Source organism: Saimiri boliviensis, chromosome 16 (assembly GCF_048565385.1).
Source record: "Saimiri boliviensis isolate mSaiBol1 chromosome 16, mSaiBol1.pri, whole genome shotgun sequence".
Taxonomy (NCBI): domain Eukaryota; kingdom Metazoa; phylum Chordata; class Mammalia; order Primates; family Cebidae; genus Saimiri; species Saimiri boliviensis.
In genome coordinates this window covers 71,043,384-71,060,368 of record NC_133464.1, presented here as the reverse complement: position 1 = coordinate 71,060,368, position 16,985 = coordinate 71,043,384, and the positions used below count along the sequence as shown (strand labels likewise).

At 36.9% G+C, this 16,985-nt stretch overlaps 1 long non-coding RNA gene across 2 annotated transcripts in view; it reads right to left on the bottom strand.

Annotated features, from left to right (window-relative positions):
• The window catches only part of LOC141581655 (uncharacterized), a 312,920-nt gene that overhangs the window by 170,687 nt on the left and 125,248 nt on the right, over positions 1 to 16,985 (bottom strand). For both annotated transcript variants that reach the window (XR_012514422.1, XR_012514421.1), the window contains exon 2: positions 16,088 to 16,154. This is a non-coding gene — a long non-coding RNA (uncharacterized LOC141581655). The remainder of the gene's footprint in view (positions 1 to 16,087; positions 16,155 to 16,985) is intronic.

Sequence of the window (16,985 nt, the reverse complement as noted above, 5' to 3'; positions counted from 1 at the left end):
GTAGCAGTCCCACCTGAATGTTCTAAAACTAAACACAAAATTATAATGTTAACCACTAAAACAACTCTATTTACGATACTAAATGGCAGAAGGGGAGAAAAGAAATATCATATTCATTAATTAGAACAAAAGTACATACATAATAATAGAAGAAACTATTCATAACTGATACTGCCTTTATTCCTAGATCTAATCATGAGTCTAAAACTGAGATGAATAATTTCAATTTCTACTTCCCACTTCCATCTGCACTACCCATTCCATGATTTCTTTACCTCAGTGGAGACCTCAGCTTTTCCTGAGTCACTCCGTAAGATTCTTTCTTTTAGAGTGACTCAAACCTTCATTTCTGAACGGCTTGACTCCAAAATGACTGTGCCTTTAATGGTTGCTCCAAGACAGGAAGTAGCAAAAGACACCCACCCCGGAGAATACATAGGTCCTCTATTCTATTTCACATTATTTAACAGCAGCCCAATTTCTCCTTGGTAATTAGATCAGTCACCGCTACCATTATGTTAATCCTCTCCTTTATATATTGACTCAATGTCATGAGGAAAAGCAAATGGCTAGGAAGCAGCCTCAGCTTCCGATTCAGTGCAATGACTGCTGTGTTCCGTGATGAAAATACTCTTCTCTTGGCAAGCAGGACCTGCAAATCAACAGCTTTCAAAGCTGTGAAACATAAACCAAAAAATTCTGTGAATGGGTTGTTAGGGAAAGCAATGAGGGTCAACCCTTCCATTTCCCTTTTTTGATTTCCAGAACCTCATATTCTGGCTATGGCAGAAATAAAGTGGTCACTTTTAAGGTAAGAGCAAATCTTCTCTGTAGACTCATAAAGCTCCATCTGTTGGTTACTCTCTTTCCCATTGGTGTAGCTGCTGAGGTGCCTACACAGACACGAAGACATCTTTGGAAAGCAATCTGAAAACGAGTGCTCTAGGAAATTTGTAAATTGCACTCCATATGACAGAAACCATTGTTTGAAAGTACTGTTTCCCAACTTGTGTCATAATGATGTCTTAAATGACTACTCCACTAAACTACCAGTCCAGCCAGCAAAACAGTAATGTAATTAGCATAGTTTGAACCCCAACTTTATAGGCAGAATATAGAAGAGTGGGTCAAGAAACAATAGCATCTTGACCAGCAAAACGCCCCAGCAGGAAGGAGTCGTGCATACCTTACATGTCTGTAGATTATAACTAGAGTTTGAACTTATTCTAAGTGTTATGATATTAGAAAGTTTCAAGTAGAGCAACAACACAATTTGGTTTCCCTTTTGAAATACTACTTGAGCTACTCTGTGGAGAAGAGCTGCTCTCTTTGGATGTGTTAGATAAGATGGAGAAAGTTAAAGATATTGTGAGGCAGTTATTTGCTGTGATGATTAATATTGAGTCTCAACTTGATTGGACCGAAGGATGCAAAGTATGAATCCTAGATGTGTCTGTAAGGGTGTTGCCAAAGGAGATGAACATTTGAGTCAGTGGACTTGGAGAGGCACTCACCCTCAATCTGGTTGAGCACCATCTAATCAGCTACCATGTGGCTAGAATAAATCAGGCAGAAGAAAGTTGAATGAGCAGACTTCCTGTCATTCAGTCTTCATCTTTCTTTCTGCTGGATGCTTCCTGCGCTTGCATATCAGACTCTAAGTTCTTCAGCTGCTGGACTATTGGACTTACACCAGTGGCTGGCCAGGGACTGACAGGCCTTCAGCCACAGACTAAAGGCTTCACTGTCGGCTTCCCTACTTTTGAGGTTTTGGGACTCAGACTGGCTTCCTTGCTCCTCAGCTCGCAGCTGGCCTATTGCGGGACTTTACTTGGTGATCCTGTGAGTCAATGCTCCTTAATAAACTCCCCTCTATATATGCATTTATCCCATTAGTTCTGTCCCTCTAGTGAATCCTGACTAACATATTAGCTATCCAAGAGAAGATTATGAGTAGGCAGTAGGATGACCTGATGCTCAGTGAAGTGGCCTGCATTACTCATATAAATTTGTAAGGCATCAACTTATTAAGACTAAATACATAATATTATTTAAGCCAGAGAATACTTAAGATGACCCAAGGAAGTGTAGCTAGACAAATTGAATGACATAAAGATTAGGTTCTGGAGCTTTCCAATATTTTTAAGTCTGGTAGGAATGTACACTTCTTGGAGTCTGATTCTGTAAAGACTCTGGAGGCAAATTGCTCTAGAACATTGTTTTCAAATACTAATTTAAAAAAATTTCCCAGCATAAAATCTGGTAAGAATAGATTATCTCTGGATTAAACTCTGGGCAGTGGGCTCAGTTTTGGCTTCGGCGTCCAGTCTATGTGATACTTCTCAATGTTAGCTGTGGCTCTGAGGCACTCATGTAGACTTGCAGCCATCGGCAGGAAACAGTTTTAAAAATCTTGTTCTAGGCCAGGCGCGGTGGCTCAAGCCTGTAATTCCAGCACTTTGGGAGGCCGAGGTGGGCGGATCACGAGGTCTAGAGATCCAGACCATCCTGGCCAACATGGTGAAACCCCCATCTCTACTAAAAATACAAATATTAGTCAGGCGTGGTGGCACATGCCTCCCAGCTACTCGGGAGACTGAGGCAGAAGAATCACTTGAACCCAAGAGGTGGAGGTTGCAATGAGCCGAGATCGCACCACTGCACTTCAACCTGGCGACAGAGCAAGACTCCATCTAAAAAAAGTAAAATTAAATAAAAATAAAAATAAAAAATCTTGTCCTAAAAGGCAACTAAAAATTAAGTTTGACCCCTGTGTAGAAGGGACACCTGCCACCAACAATGTGGATGTTGAGGCCCAATAATCATTACTGAGTTAATTAACACTTCTGAAATGTCTGTATTAAGTGGGAGGCTCAAATTTATTCATGTTAAGGGTCTTTTACCTGCTCTGCCCAACTTTTCTCCTTGAATTATTCCAAATGAGTACACTGTCAGGGCTCTGCTAAGAAGCAAAATCTTAGGAATTTTCTTCTAATTATCAATGAAATAGCATATCAAAATTATAGGCTATAGAGAGTTTTTTTTAATCTGTAGCATATTTTGACAAATTCTATTGATCATCATAAAATATCTTTTCCTGAGAGCCTCTCCAAAAGCATTAAGCATGTCTGAAGCAGTGAAAATACTGCTTTTGAAAGTATCTGAAAATGCCAGGATTTGGTATTTTCAAAAACTCCACTGATGATTCTGGAGATCAGCCACATTTAGGACTATTTGTATGTCACTAAGAGGAATCTTAATGATAGTAAATTTATAGCAGTGCCTCACAGCTGAATTATCTGGTAAATAAAGGGTTTTGGCATATGGTTATAACAAAGAAAATGTCACGATTATTTTACAGTGTGAAATTTTGTACCAGAGAAACAACTGAAGAGAAGACGATGTAATTAATAATAATGTTTAACTAACTGATTATCACCACACCCAGAAAAACGCCTACTGTACTTAGTAGATGTGTCAGTCTTCATATAGATCAGCTTGGTTGTCTGTGATGACTATGCACCTGACAAGCCATCCACTGTGAACCTTAGAATGTTTTACTGACACCCTTTGCTGGAGGCATCCAGGACCCAGAAGACTATATGACATCTGGATATCAGAGTGATAAATTGTCAAGGGCTTTCAGTTTGGTCATTGTGACATGATCCTTTTCATGATCCATGCCATTCCCTTTTATTGCCCAGACAATTCAGCTGCAAGGGTTTGTAATGAACAAACTGTCATTAACATCTTTGTTATGGAAATTTAAGGAACAAAGATATTTGTTAAGTGGTATTTAGATGCAATTTCCCCCCAGTTGGCAATTCAGCTAGATAAATAAATATGTTCTACAAACAAGTGGTGGATGTATATGCATTTTTTATTTCTTAAATAAAACAGGTGTTAAGCACTTAATCATATTTTAACCATGAGTAAGTTTATGCTTTCTGGGAGAATATAGTTTATAGAATCTTGTCTATTACTTTGATTGCTTATGAATATAAAAATTATAATGAAGGTCTTTATAAACTAATACCTTTTGTCGAACAGTTGATACCCCCTTTCCAATTCTTATGTAATGAGAGATTTTGCAATATCTCCTAGAGTCACATGCTGTCAGTGAAGGATCAGAGTCACAATGGAAAACATTATTATAGGTATAGAGCTCATATTTGAAACAATCCCCCACATCTTACAAAATATTAATGTCCCACACTCAAAAACTGCTGTGGAATGGTGAGAAACATTTAGAATATGAAGAACTGTGGGTCTTATTCATACCAATACAGAATCAAACACAGCAGGCTAACTCTTTCCCCTTCCTCTCTTTTGGGACAGATGCCTTTAGGAATACTAGATCAGGAATTTGACTGTAAAATAACACCAATAATACAATAACAACAAAATAACCACCAATAGTGGCATTCATCATTTCAGAACTTTATAGATTCTTATTAAGCAGGAGCTACAATGATCATGTTCATTGTACGAACATGATCATTGTAGCTTCTGCTTAATAAAAATCTATAAAATATTAGGCAGAGTGTTAACATTTTACATGCTCTTTAAATTTTAATTACATATAATCATCTCAATGGTTCCATAAAGTAGGTATTTTCATCTCTATTTAACAAATGGGGAAAATATGTAGTTTGCCTAAGGCAGGCATCCCCAAACTTTTTACACAGGTGGTCAGTTCACTGTCCCTCAGACCATTGGAGGGCTGCCACATACTGTGCTCCTTTCACTGACCACCAGTGAAAGAGGTGCCCCTTCCTGAAGTGTGGCAGGGGGGCCGGATAAATGGCCTCAGGGGGCCGCATGCGGCCAGCTGGCCATAGTTTGGGGATGCCTGGTAAGGTAATGCAGCTAGAAAGTGATGGAGTTAGGATCCTAACCCAAGCTTTTCTTAAACTGTATTAGACTTGAAGATGACTTTGGTTCAGCTGGTATAGCACTGCAATGGACTTTTATTTGCATATGTTTAAGGCACTAATTCTCCTGTCTTTGTGTTCCATTGCTCCTCCTTGACTGCCTTGTTTCCTGCTAAGTGCATATTTCATAGTGTTCATTTCCATTCATTTGGTCATTTTTTTTTTTGCTCATATGTTAACTATATATCTCCAAATTATTTCTCAGTAAGGATTAAAATGTGCATCATAATCTACTTCAGAATAATACTACATCAATTCCACTAAAATATATAACTGCAGAATCATTCCCTCCTCTAATCTATATGCTATTATTTTTACACATATAACATCTATTTATAAGTCCAGTGACTCATGTCTATAATTCCAGCACTTTGGGAGGTCAAAGTAGGAGGATCGCTTATGGCCAAAAGTTCAAGACCATCCTGGGCAACACAGTGATACTATGATACACGGTGATGAAGAATTTCCCAACATAAAATCTGGTTAAGAATAGATGATCTCTGGATTAAGTTATGCTCAGTGGGCTCAGCTGGCTCATTTGTGGCTTCAGTGTCCCATCTATGTGGTACTTCTCAATGTTAGCTGTGGCTCTGAGCCACTCATGTACACTTGCAGCCACCTGCAGAAAACAGTTTGAAAATTCTTATCTTAACAGGCAACTAAAACTGTTTCTCTGCAAAAGTTAAAAAAATAACCTGGGCATGGTGACACATATCTGTAGTCCCAGTATCTAGGGAGGTTGATGCAGAAGGATTGCTTAAGCCCAGGAGTTCTAGGTTGTAGTGAGCTGATATTACACTACAGAATGAGGCCTTGTCTCAAAATAAATAAATAAGTCCAGTAACACATTGCCATAATTATTGTTTTATGCAAACTCATGTTTTTAAAGTAGTTTAAAGAAAAAAATAAATAATACATGTGTACAGTTTTTATATTTGCATCCAAGTTTACTATTTTGGATATTCTTCATTTCCCTCTGCATGTTTTAGTCACCAACTAGAATTGTTCCCTTTCAATCTGAAGATATTCTTTTAGTACATTTTTTAAGGTGTGTCCCTAGCAACAGAGTCTTCTAGTTCTGTTTTTCTGGTAATATCTTCATTTTCCTTCATTAAAAAAAAATTATGGAGGTGTATTTTGTTTATCATATAACTCAACCATTATAATTGCACAACTTAAAGTATTTAATGGTAAATCTATATTGTTATGCAACTACTACCATACAACAATTTTGAACACTCTCATCACCCCAATAAGATCTATTGTGTCCCTTAATTACCTCACTTCTCAACCCAAGCTAAACACTAATCCACTCTCCATCTCTATAGAAATTCATCTACACACTTTATAAAAATGGTATTGTACAATGGTCCTCCTATGTGGGTCTCCTTCCCCAAGCACAATGCTTGTGTGGTTTCTCTGTGTTGTACACACAGCAGCCATTTGTTTTGCACTTTGCTGAGCATTAATGCTGCAGAGATACGCCATACTCTGTCCATCAACCCACCAGTCAATGACAGCTAGGATTGGGATCCCTGGTCACCATGAACAATGCTATTGAGAACATTTATATACAAATTTTATGTGGATGTATATTTTAATTTCTCCTGAATAACATATCCAAGAGTGACACTACTGGGTTACATAATAAATTTATTTTTAGCTTTCTATGAAAAATGTCAAACAAATTTCTAAAGTGTTCATATCTGTCCACTTTTCTGCCAGAAGTGCATGAGGATTTTCACTTCTCCACGTCTCAACTAGTTGTGATAACTTTGTTTTTTAATTAACGTCATTCAAGCAGGTACAAAATAGTATTCTGGTATGGTTCCCACTTGCACTTTCCCAATGACAAATAAAGATCAGCACCTTTTCAAAGCCCATTATCTACTCATCTATCTGCTTTGGTGATATGTCTATACACATCCACTGCCCAGTTTTTGATTGGGCTGTTTCATATTTTGAAATTTCTTGAAACTTACTTTGAGGTGTAAGTTTCTTTGTATATTATGGATGTGAATATTTTATCAGATATGAATTTTACAAATATTTTTCCCAGTCTTTTCCTAAATTTTTATTAGCAGTGTCTTTTGAACACAAAAGCATGAATTTTGATAAGATTCAATGTATTTATTTTTATAGCCCATGCTTTTAGATAAAAGGTTGAAGATTTTCTCCTATAGTATCTTTTAAAAGTAATATCATTTACTTTTAAGTCTATGATCCATTCTGAGTTAAATTTTTGTATAAGGTTCTTTTTTCATATAGATATCCAATTGTTCCATCACCCTTTATTAAATTGGTATCATTACTGAAGGACATTTTTGCTGAGGAGTGAGGTCTTGATTGACAGATTGCCTGAGTTTATTTAGGCTGCTATAACAAAAATACCAGAGTGGTACACACATGGCAGTAACAATCTTGCATGTTCTTCACATGTACCCCAAAACTTAAAATGCAATAAAAAAATTAAATTAAAAAAATATATCAGAGTGGAAAACAACAACAATAAATACCTACTTCTTACAATTCTGGAGGCTGATAAGTCTAAGATAAAAACACTGGCATATTTGGCGCCTGGTGAGGGCTCACTAGCTGGTTCATAAACAACCCTCCTCTTCTCCCTGTGTCATCCATGGCAGTAGGGCTGAAAGAGCTCTCTAGGGTCTGTTTATATTCATTTATTTATTTATTTTTGGAGACAGGATCTCACTCTGTTACCCAGGCTGGAATTCAATGGCATGATGTCAGCTCACTGCAACCGCTGCCTCCTGGGTTCAAGCAACTCACCTGCCTCAGGCTCCAGAGTAGCTAAGACTACAAGCACATGCCACCAGGTCCAGACAATTTTTGTATTTTTAGGAGCAGGTTTCACCATGTTGGCCAGGATGGTCTCAATCTCTTGACTCCATGATCTGCCTGCTGGCCTCAGCCTCCCAAAGTGTTGGGATTACAGGCATGAGCCACCTTGCTGGCTTGGGGTCTCCTTTATAAGGGCACGAATCCCATTTATAAGGATTCCACCCTCATGACATAATCACCTCCTAAAGACTCCACTTCCATCAGCATATCATAAAGCTTACCCATCATGATCAAGTTGGCCTTATCCCTGGGATTCAAGGCTGGTTCAACATATGCAAATCTATAAACGTAATGCATCACATAACAGAACCAAAGACAAAAACCACATGATTATCTCAACAGAAGCAGAAAAGCCCTTCCACAAAATTCAACAGCCCTTTATGCTGAAAACTCTCAATAAACCAGGTATTGATGGATCATATCTCAAAATAATAAGAGCTATTTATGACAAGCCCACAGCCAATATCATACTGAATGGGCAAAACCTGGAAGCATTCCCTTTGAAAACTGTCAGAAGACAAGGATGCCCTCTCTTACCACTCCTATTCAACATAGTATTGGAAGTTCTGGCTAGGGCCATCAGGCAAGAGAAAGAAATAAAGTGTATTCAGATAGGAAGAGAGGATGTCAAATTGTCCCTGTTTGCAGATGACATGATTGTATAGTTAGAAAACCACATAGTCTCAGCCCCAAATCTCCTTAAGCTGATAAGCAACTTCAGCAAAGTCTCAGAATACAAAATCAATGTGCAAAAATCGCAAGCATTCCTAGACACCAATAAGAGACAAACAGCCAAATCATGAGTGAACTCCCATTCACAATTGCTACAAAGAGAATAAAATACCTAGGAATACAACTAAAAAGGGATGTGAAGGACCTCTTCAAGATCTACAAACCACTACTCAAGGAAATAAGAGAGGACACAGATGGAAAAACATTCCATGCTCATGATTAGGAAGAATCAGTATCATGAAAATGGCCATACTGCCCAAAGTAATTTATAGATTCAATGCTATCCCCATCAAGCTACCAATGACTTTCTTCACAGAATGGGAAAAAACACCTTAAACTTCATATGGAACCAAAAAAGAACCTTAATAGCCAAGACAATCCTAAGGGGGGTGGTGGGGAAGCTAGAGGCATCATTGCTACCTGACTTCAAACTATATTACAAGGCTACAGTAATCAAAACAGCATGGTACTGGTACCAAAACAGAGATATAGACCAATGGAACAGAATAGAGTCCTCAGAAAAAATGCCACACAACTACAACCATCTGATCTTTGACAAACCTGACAAAAACAAGCAATGGGGAAAGGATTCCCTATTTAGTAAATGGTGTTGGGAAAACTGGCTAGCCATGTGCAGAAAGCTGAAACTGGTTCCCTTCCTTACACCTTTTACAAAAATTAACTCTAGATGGATTAAAGATTTAAACATGAGATCTAACACCATAAAAAGTTTAGAAGAAAACCTAGGCAATACTATACAGGACATAGGGATGGGCAAGAACTTCAGGACTAAAACACCAAAAGAAATGGCACCAAAGGCCAAAATAGACAAATAGGATCTAATTAAACTAAAGAGCTTCTGCACAGCAAAAGAAACTATCAACAGAGTGAACTGGCAACCAACAGAATGGAAAAGAATTGTTGCAATCTACCCATCTGAGAAAGGACTAATATCCAGAATCTACAGAGAACTTAAAAACTTTACAAGCAGAAAACAAACAACCCCATCAAAAAGTGGGCAAAGGATATGAGCAGACACTTTTCAAAAGGAGACATTTATGCAGCCAACAAACATACGAAAAAAAGCTCATCATCACTGGTATTAGAGAACTGCAAATTAAAACCACATTGGCATACTACTTCAAGCCAGTTAGAATGGCAATCATTAAAAAATCAGGAGACAACAGATGCTAGAAAGGATGTGGAGAAATGGGAATGCTTTTACACTGCTGTGGAAGTGTAAATCAATTCAACCATTGTGGAAGACAGTGTGGTGATTTCTCAAGGATCTACAACTAGAGATACCATTTGACCCAGCAATCCCATTAATGGGTATATACTCAAAGGATTATAAATCATTCTATTATAAAGACACATGCACATGTATGTTTACTGCAGCACTGTTCACAATAGCAAAGACTTGGAACCAATTCAAATGCCCATCGACTGGATATAGAAAACATGGCACATATACACCATCAAATACTATGCAGCCATAAAAAAGGATGAGTTCATGTCTTTTGCAGGGACATGTATTCTCAACAAACTAACAAAAGAACAGAAAACCAAACATCATGGTCTCACTCATAAGTGGGTGTTGAACAATGAGAACACAGGGACACAGGAAGGGAAACATCACACACGGGGGCCTGGGGGGTGGGGGCTAGGGAAGGAAAAGCAGTGGGTAGGGAGATTGGGGAGGAATAGCATTAGGAGAAATACCTCATATAGATGACGGGGCGATGGATGCAGTAAACCACCACCATGGCACATGTATACCAACGTAACAAACCTGCAAGATCTGCACGTGTACCCCAGAACTTAAAGTATAATAAATTTTAAAAAACAAAAACAAACTTATATTTTAAAAAGTTTTTTAAAAACCCACCCACTTCTTTATGCTATCACATTGGGGTTAGATTTTCAACATGTGAATTTTGGAGACACACAAATATTCAGTCCATAACACAGGTTATAATTTTCTCTTGTTGCTATAACAAATTACCACAAATTTAGTGATTTAAAGCTTCACAAATGTATTATCTTACACTGGTATAGGTAAGAAGTTTCATACAGGTCTCATTGGTCTAAATTCAAGGTTGTTAGCAGGGTCAAGTTCCTTCTGCAGGCTCTAGCAAAGAATATTTTTTATGTCCTTCCAAGATCTTAGAGCCCTTGGCTTATAGTCCCCTTTCTCCATCTTTCAAGCCAAAACTGTCAAGTGACTTTTTCTGACACCACATTGTTCTAACCTTCATTTCTGTCATCTTTTCCACTTTTAAGGACTCTTGTGATTACATGAGCTCACTGTTTATATCGTTCATATCTAAGATAATTCCACTATTTTAAGGCCAGTTGATAAACCTAATTTTGTTTGTACTTTTAGTTCTGTTTTGCCACGTAGCATTACACATGAGGATCGAGGATTAGAACATGCACAGTAGAGGTGATCAAACACGCACAGCTTTTTTTTCTTTCAGCGCTTTGATTATGTCATGTCACTGCCTTTTGGCCTCTATTGTTGCTGAGGAGAAGTCAGGCACTAATCATACTGATGCTCACCTGCATGCTATGAGACTATTAAGACTACCTTTTTTTTTTTTTTCTGCTTTCAATGTTTTCTCTTAGTCTTTGGATTTCAACAGAATGACTGTAATGTATCTAGGTGTACATGTCTTTGTGTATAATCTACCTGGGTTTCTTAATGCTTTGTGAATATGTAAATTGATGCTTCCATGAACTTTGGAAAGTCTTAATCAATTATTTCTCAAATATTTTTTCATACTCTCTTATCTTAGTATACATGTGTTGGCAAATTGGATGTTATTGCGTAGATCTCTGAGACGCTGCTTATTGTTCTTTAATAGTCTTCTTTTAGTTCTTTTGACTGGATAATTTTATTGCTTTCTTTCCCCAGATCAAAGCTGCATTGAATTGCTCAAGTGAATATTTTATTTTCGTTATTGCAATTTTCAAATCTGGCAGTTTCATTTTTTCTTTTACATAATGTTTATCTGCAACTTGTGAATCTCTGTTCATTTATTGTTATCTTGTTTTACTTTAATCCTTTAAGCATGATTCTTTTATTTCTTTGAACATGTTTAAAACAGCCATTTTAAGCTTTTTTTCTACTAAATCTAACATTTTTAAATAAAACATTAAAATACAGTTTACATTGACTTTTTCTACTTTCTCATGACAGTGTAAAAACTTTTTAATTGACTTTTTTTCTTTTCATATTGGTCACACTTTTCTGTTTTCATTTTTGTTTTATATCTCTTCTTGGTTTTATTGAAAACTAGATATTTTAAACAATATACTCTTGGAATTCCAGTTTCTAATCGTTACTCATAAAGATTGTTGTTGCTGTTTTTGTTTTCCTTTGTTGCTTTTTAGTTTGTGTGTTTTCTTTGTTTTATAACTTGCCTAGATTAATCCTTTGACATCTGTTTCCACTGTGGTGTGCAGCCACTAATACTATCTCTGCTCAATTTATAGATATATTCTTGTTTTTATTTTTAGACCTGGCTTCTTAGAGGTCACTGCTGTGCTTCCAATGTCATTCAATGACTGTATAGAGGGTATGCTCAACCAACACAGTGCAAGATTTACTCCTTCTGTTGATCTATATATTGGTAGAAGAACACATTAAAAATTCAGACCATTTTTAAGTGTATCCTTTCAGTTCATGCTGGTATTTTGTGCACACATCTGAAAAACTGGCCAGGAACTCCTTGTCTCAACCACAACCTCAGAATAAAGACTTTTTGGTTCTCCACGTGTACGCCTATCTGACATCGTAACTTTGAGCAGCATTGTTCCTGCCTATCGGTCACCTATGCTCCAAATTAAGTTATGTACTTGCAACGATGGCAGTGAAAATAATGGAACTCCTAGCCTGCCCTATGCAGGCAGGTGTTAAAAGAAATACTTTAGACAAATTAAATTTAACAGCATTTATATGAACAAAGAAATGATCAATGAGTTTGATAGCACACTAAATTGGTAAAGGTCTAGAGAGCTCCACTTTGCCAAGTGGGTGGGCGGTATTTATAGTAAGAAAAAGGAAGTGGCTCATTGTTCAACTCCCACTTACAAGTAAGAACATGCAGTGTTTGGTTTTCTATTCCTGTGTTTGTTTGCTGAGAATGATGGCTTCCAGCTTCATCCATGTTCCCGCAAAGGACATGATCTCTTTTTTTTTTAATGGATGCAGAGTATTCCATGGGGTATATGTGCCACATTTTCCTTATCCAGTCTATCATTGATGAGCATTTGGATTGATGAGAACAAATGGACACACGGAGGGGAACAACACATACTTGGGCCTGTCAGGAGGTGGGAGGCATGGGGAGGTAGAGCATTAGGACAAATACCTAATGCATGTGGGGCTTAAAACCTAGATGATGGGTTAATAGGTGCAGCAAACCATCATGGCACATGTATACCTATGTAACCTGTATATTTTGCACTTGCATCCCAGAACTTAAAGTAGAATTTTTAACATTTGTTTTTAAAAAAAGGAAACAAAAAGGAAGTGGCATATAGAAGTAGCCTGGTTTGTCATAGCTTAGCATTTACTTTAGGTGAATATGTCTGACAATTTTGCAGCCTGTGATTGGCTGAAAGCTCAGCTGCTACAATTGACTAAGATTCAGTTGCTTGCTACTCTCAAGTTAGGTTGTAGTATGTTTACCTGTTAAGTTAGGCTACCATTCATCACAAATGGAGGCCACATTAAGTCAAAATTTAGTCAAACAATTTCCCCCCTTTTAGGCAAACTCTCAGTTTTGCAAAATTGACCAAAACCTTGGGCACTGGCACCAGTTTCTGCCACTATCATAATTAACTTGTTTAATCTCACTATGAAATTCACAATTCACAATGTCAAATTAGTTAAATGATGTTTTATGCCTCATTCATGTTATTCTAATCATAATAAGATCATTTGATATTCCAAGGATTTCTGCACACAAGCATTTAGGATTCTTGAGGGGATTCAACACATCAGGGAGTCTATTATGATGACTATTAACTGGAAGATAATACCCAGAAACTCAAGTGCATCCCTTAACAAAAGACTTCATGACCCAAACTGAAAAAAATAATGATAATTTAGTAAATAAATATAGTTCAATAATATTTATGTCCAATTGATCATACTCTTTGTTTTGGGGCATGATGGCAATTAAGGACTATACTTTGCTGTAAAATGGCCTCTTTTAAAAGGTATCAATTTTTTGTCATTACCTAGGTAACACAAGGTATAGTAACCTGGAGACCCACTAAGAGATGAAAATTAGAAAACTTTGGAAGGGTCAACCTTGTCATCCCCCATTTAGGATGCTTACAAGACAGCTGTCACCTGCTCTCATAAACACATCATGTATTTCTTTCCTGTGAGAAATTTCATCAATGTATTTGGTGACAGTGTCTAGAGAAATAGCAGTAGCAGTCACCTTTCAATTAAAACTTCTTGTAGTAGTAAAATCAAGGGAAAGATAAGTGCAAATTCAAATTCAGTTTTGTTCAAAACCATGAACAAAACTCCAAAGTGAGCTAGAAGATATCTAAAGCTGTGTGATGTTCCATTAAGTGATTTTGTTGAGCACAAATGTTCTCATTCACCTTTCAGAGAGGGGCTTCTACTCGTCTAAACTCTGGCAGATCTGATTTACTATAAAATCTAAGATTTTCCCCAATTTATAGATTAGCTTGAAATTCGATTGCAGCTACCACCTCATCTTCATGAAGAGTGAGCCCCAGAATCTCCACTGAAATCTTTACTTAGTGGACACTGACCTACCTTTTTCTACTTCATGGTTTATACTAATTTTTGGTTACTGACCACTTTCACCTCTGATTATCAGAGGTATTACTAAGACTTTCAGAGAAAGCCATTCAGAAGGCCAGGAGTGAGCCAGGTCAAATAGGAAGACCCAAGCCAGTGAGTAGGCATAAAAGACTAAGCAGATTCTCTGCAGACTTGATATAGGCCCTCGGGAGCTGGAAAAGAGGGCCATCTAGTGAGGTTTGAAGAGAGGTCAATTAAATTCATCTACACGTAAATCTGCATAGCTGTTGAACAAGATCTAGTGGGAACTTACTTTTTTGTGGTCTTTTTGTAGCAGACTGAATGGGTCAATAGCCACATTTAGAGACCTTACTAGGTTTAAATAAGTAACATTACACAACCGATTATGCATAATCTCATAGGTAATCTTCAAGTCTTGATTACATGATGTCAGAAAGCTTTTTTAAGTAAATAAAAGTATAATAAAAACAACAAAGCACAGGAAATTAACTTGGTAAACACAAAATCTTTGTTTTCTAGGCATATTATCTAGAAAGCAAACCTTTTACAATTTTCTGTTAAGAGTAGACTAATACTCTAAGAAATCATGTTGTTTTAATAAAGAGAACCAAATTCTACTTTTACATCAGCATACTTTTAATATTAATGTTCATTTTTTAGAAAAACTTATAATTCCCATCGCATAAAACTTCTTTCACAAGATCCATCTTCCACACACCTTCTACAACTTTCACATCCATTCTGTTTTTGTCCTATATGTTTTCTCTTCACATTTTGGAACATTATGTCATTCTATTTTAGAGTAAAAATTACTCCTTTTTTCTTACCAAAACAAAACATCCTCATACTCTACAGCTTGTCCTTACTATGAGCACATCTTAACTTCCTTGAATATTGGTGTACAGAGTTGTTTTCCTTATTCCATTTATAGTAAATTTAGGTACATATAGTAGTTAGAAATCATATTTCTTAGTGACCTTACTTTTCAGTAAACACTAGGAAGCAAGCAATTGGGAACTCTCTGTCACAACAACATCCTATAGATTGCAAATATATGAATAATTATTTCTAGAAGCATGTGGTTTTTCATAGTGCAGTTTGTCAGTGTGGAAAATAAAATATCTACTAATGGTTCCAAAAATTTCTAATGTCTTGGTAATAAGGAACTGAAGATGAGGCAAAATCTCATCTCTATCCTCTTGTGTGTTTTTGGTTTGCTTGTTGGTTTGGGCTAGGACTGAGAGTTAACATCTTGTTTGTAAAGATTTCCCTCAGCCTCAGCTTTTCATTTCTGATAAGAACATTAAAGCCTTCTGATATTAAAAAGACATATTTACATGGATATATTACACACATACACACATACATATCATACATACAAACATATGAACAAATAGAAACAGATCTTATAGCTTTCACTCTGTTTTAGCCATGTTCCAGTTACAGTAATGCAAGCTACTAATTTTTGTATGTAGAGTTATCCAATGTCCCAGAAAGTGGCATCCCAGACTCTTTAAATTTGAAAAAACTAATTCTCAAATTGGACATACCTGACATCTCTAACTGAATACAATCTACTGAGTTCTTGCACCCAGTTCAATCCTAGACCAATTCCAGTAAATATTGATCAAATAAAGTCAGAGAACTCGAAACACAAATTTATAAAGCTCAAATCCAGAACAGAACTCACTTATTACCTCAGTTTTTGTGAGAAATAAATGGAAACAATGAGGCTAATGAGTACCTGTTGGTCACTTCCTGCTCCTGGGAGTCACTGGAGTCCCACTTTGAATCCCACTTCTGACACCAATCTGTTAAAAAACAAAAACAAAAATCTTTGTTGGTTTACAGTCTGTTTTGTCTGAAACTGGGACTGCAACCCCTGCTTTTTCCAGTTTTTGATTTGCTTGGTAAATTTTCCTCCATTGCTTTATTTTGAGCCTATGTGTTTCCTTGCACATGAGATGAGCCTCTTAAAGATAGCCTACCGATAGGTCTTGGCTCTTTATTCAGCTTGCTATTCTGTGTCTTTTAATTGGGGCATTTAGCACATTTTCATTTAAGGTTAGTATTGTTATGGGTGGTTTTGATCCTGTCATCTTGATGCTAGATGGTTATTTTGTAATTTCCTAAGTGATAGAAGCAACAAAGGTAAAAGAGCCATCTTTCATTATTTATAAGAAGCCCATTCAACCACACCTGAGTTTGTGTTAATGAGGTAGTATTTGGAAATTCCCAAGATAATCACAGGTTGCAGAGACTTGGTTGCCAGATAAACCAACTATGTGACTAGATAATTTAAACTTTCAGTACTAACCAGGCCTTTGTGGAAAGGAGATGGACTAACAGTTGAGCTGATAACCAATAGCCAATAATTTAATCAATCAAGTATGCATACATAATAAAGCCTCCAAAATGTCCTAAAATAAAAGGGTTTGTGGAGCTTCTGGGTTACTAAGAACATAGAAGATGCTGCACCCAGAGAGGGCATGGAAGCTCTGTGTTCCTTTCTTCATATGGATCTGTTTCTTTTCCATATGGCTATCCCCTATGTTATATCCTTTTATAATATATGGGTAATAGAAAGTAAAGCACTTTTCTGAGTTCTGTGAGCCATGCTAGCCAATGACTAAACCTGAAGA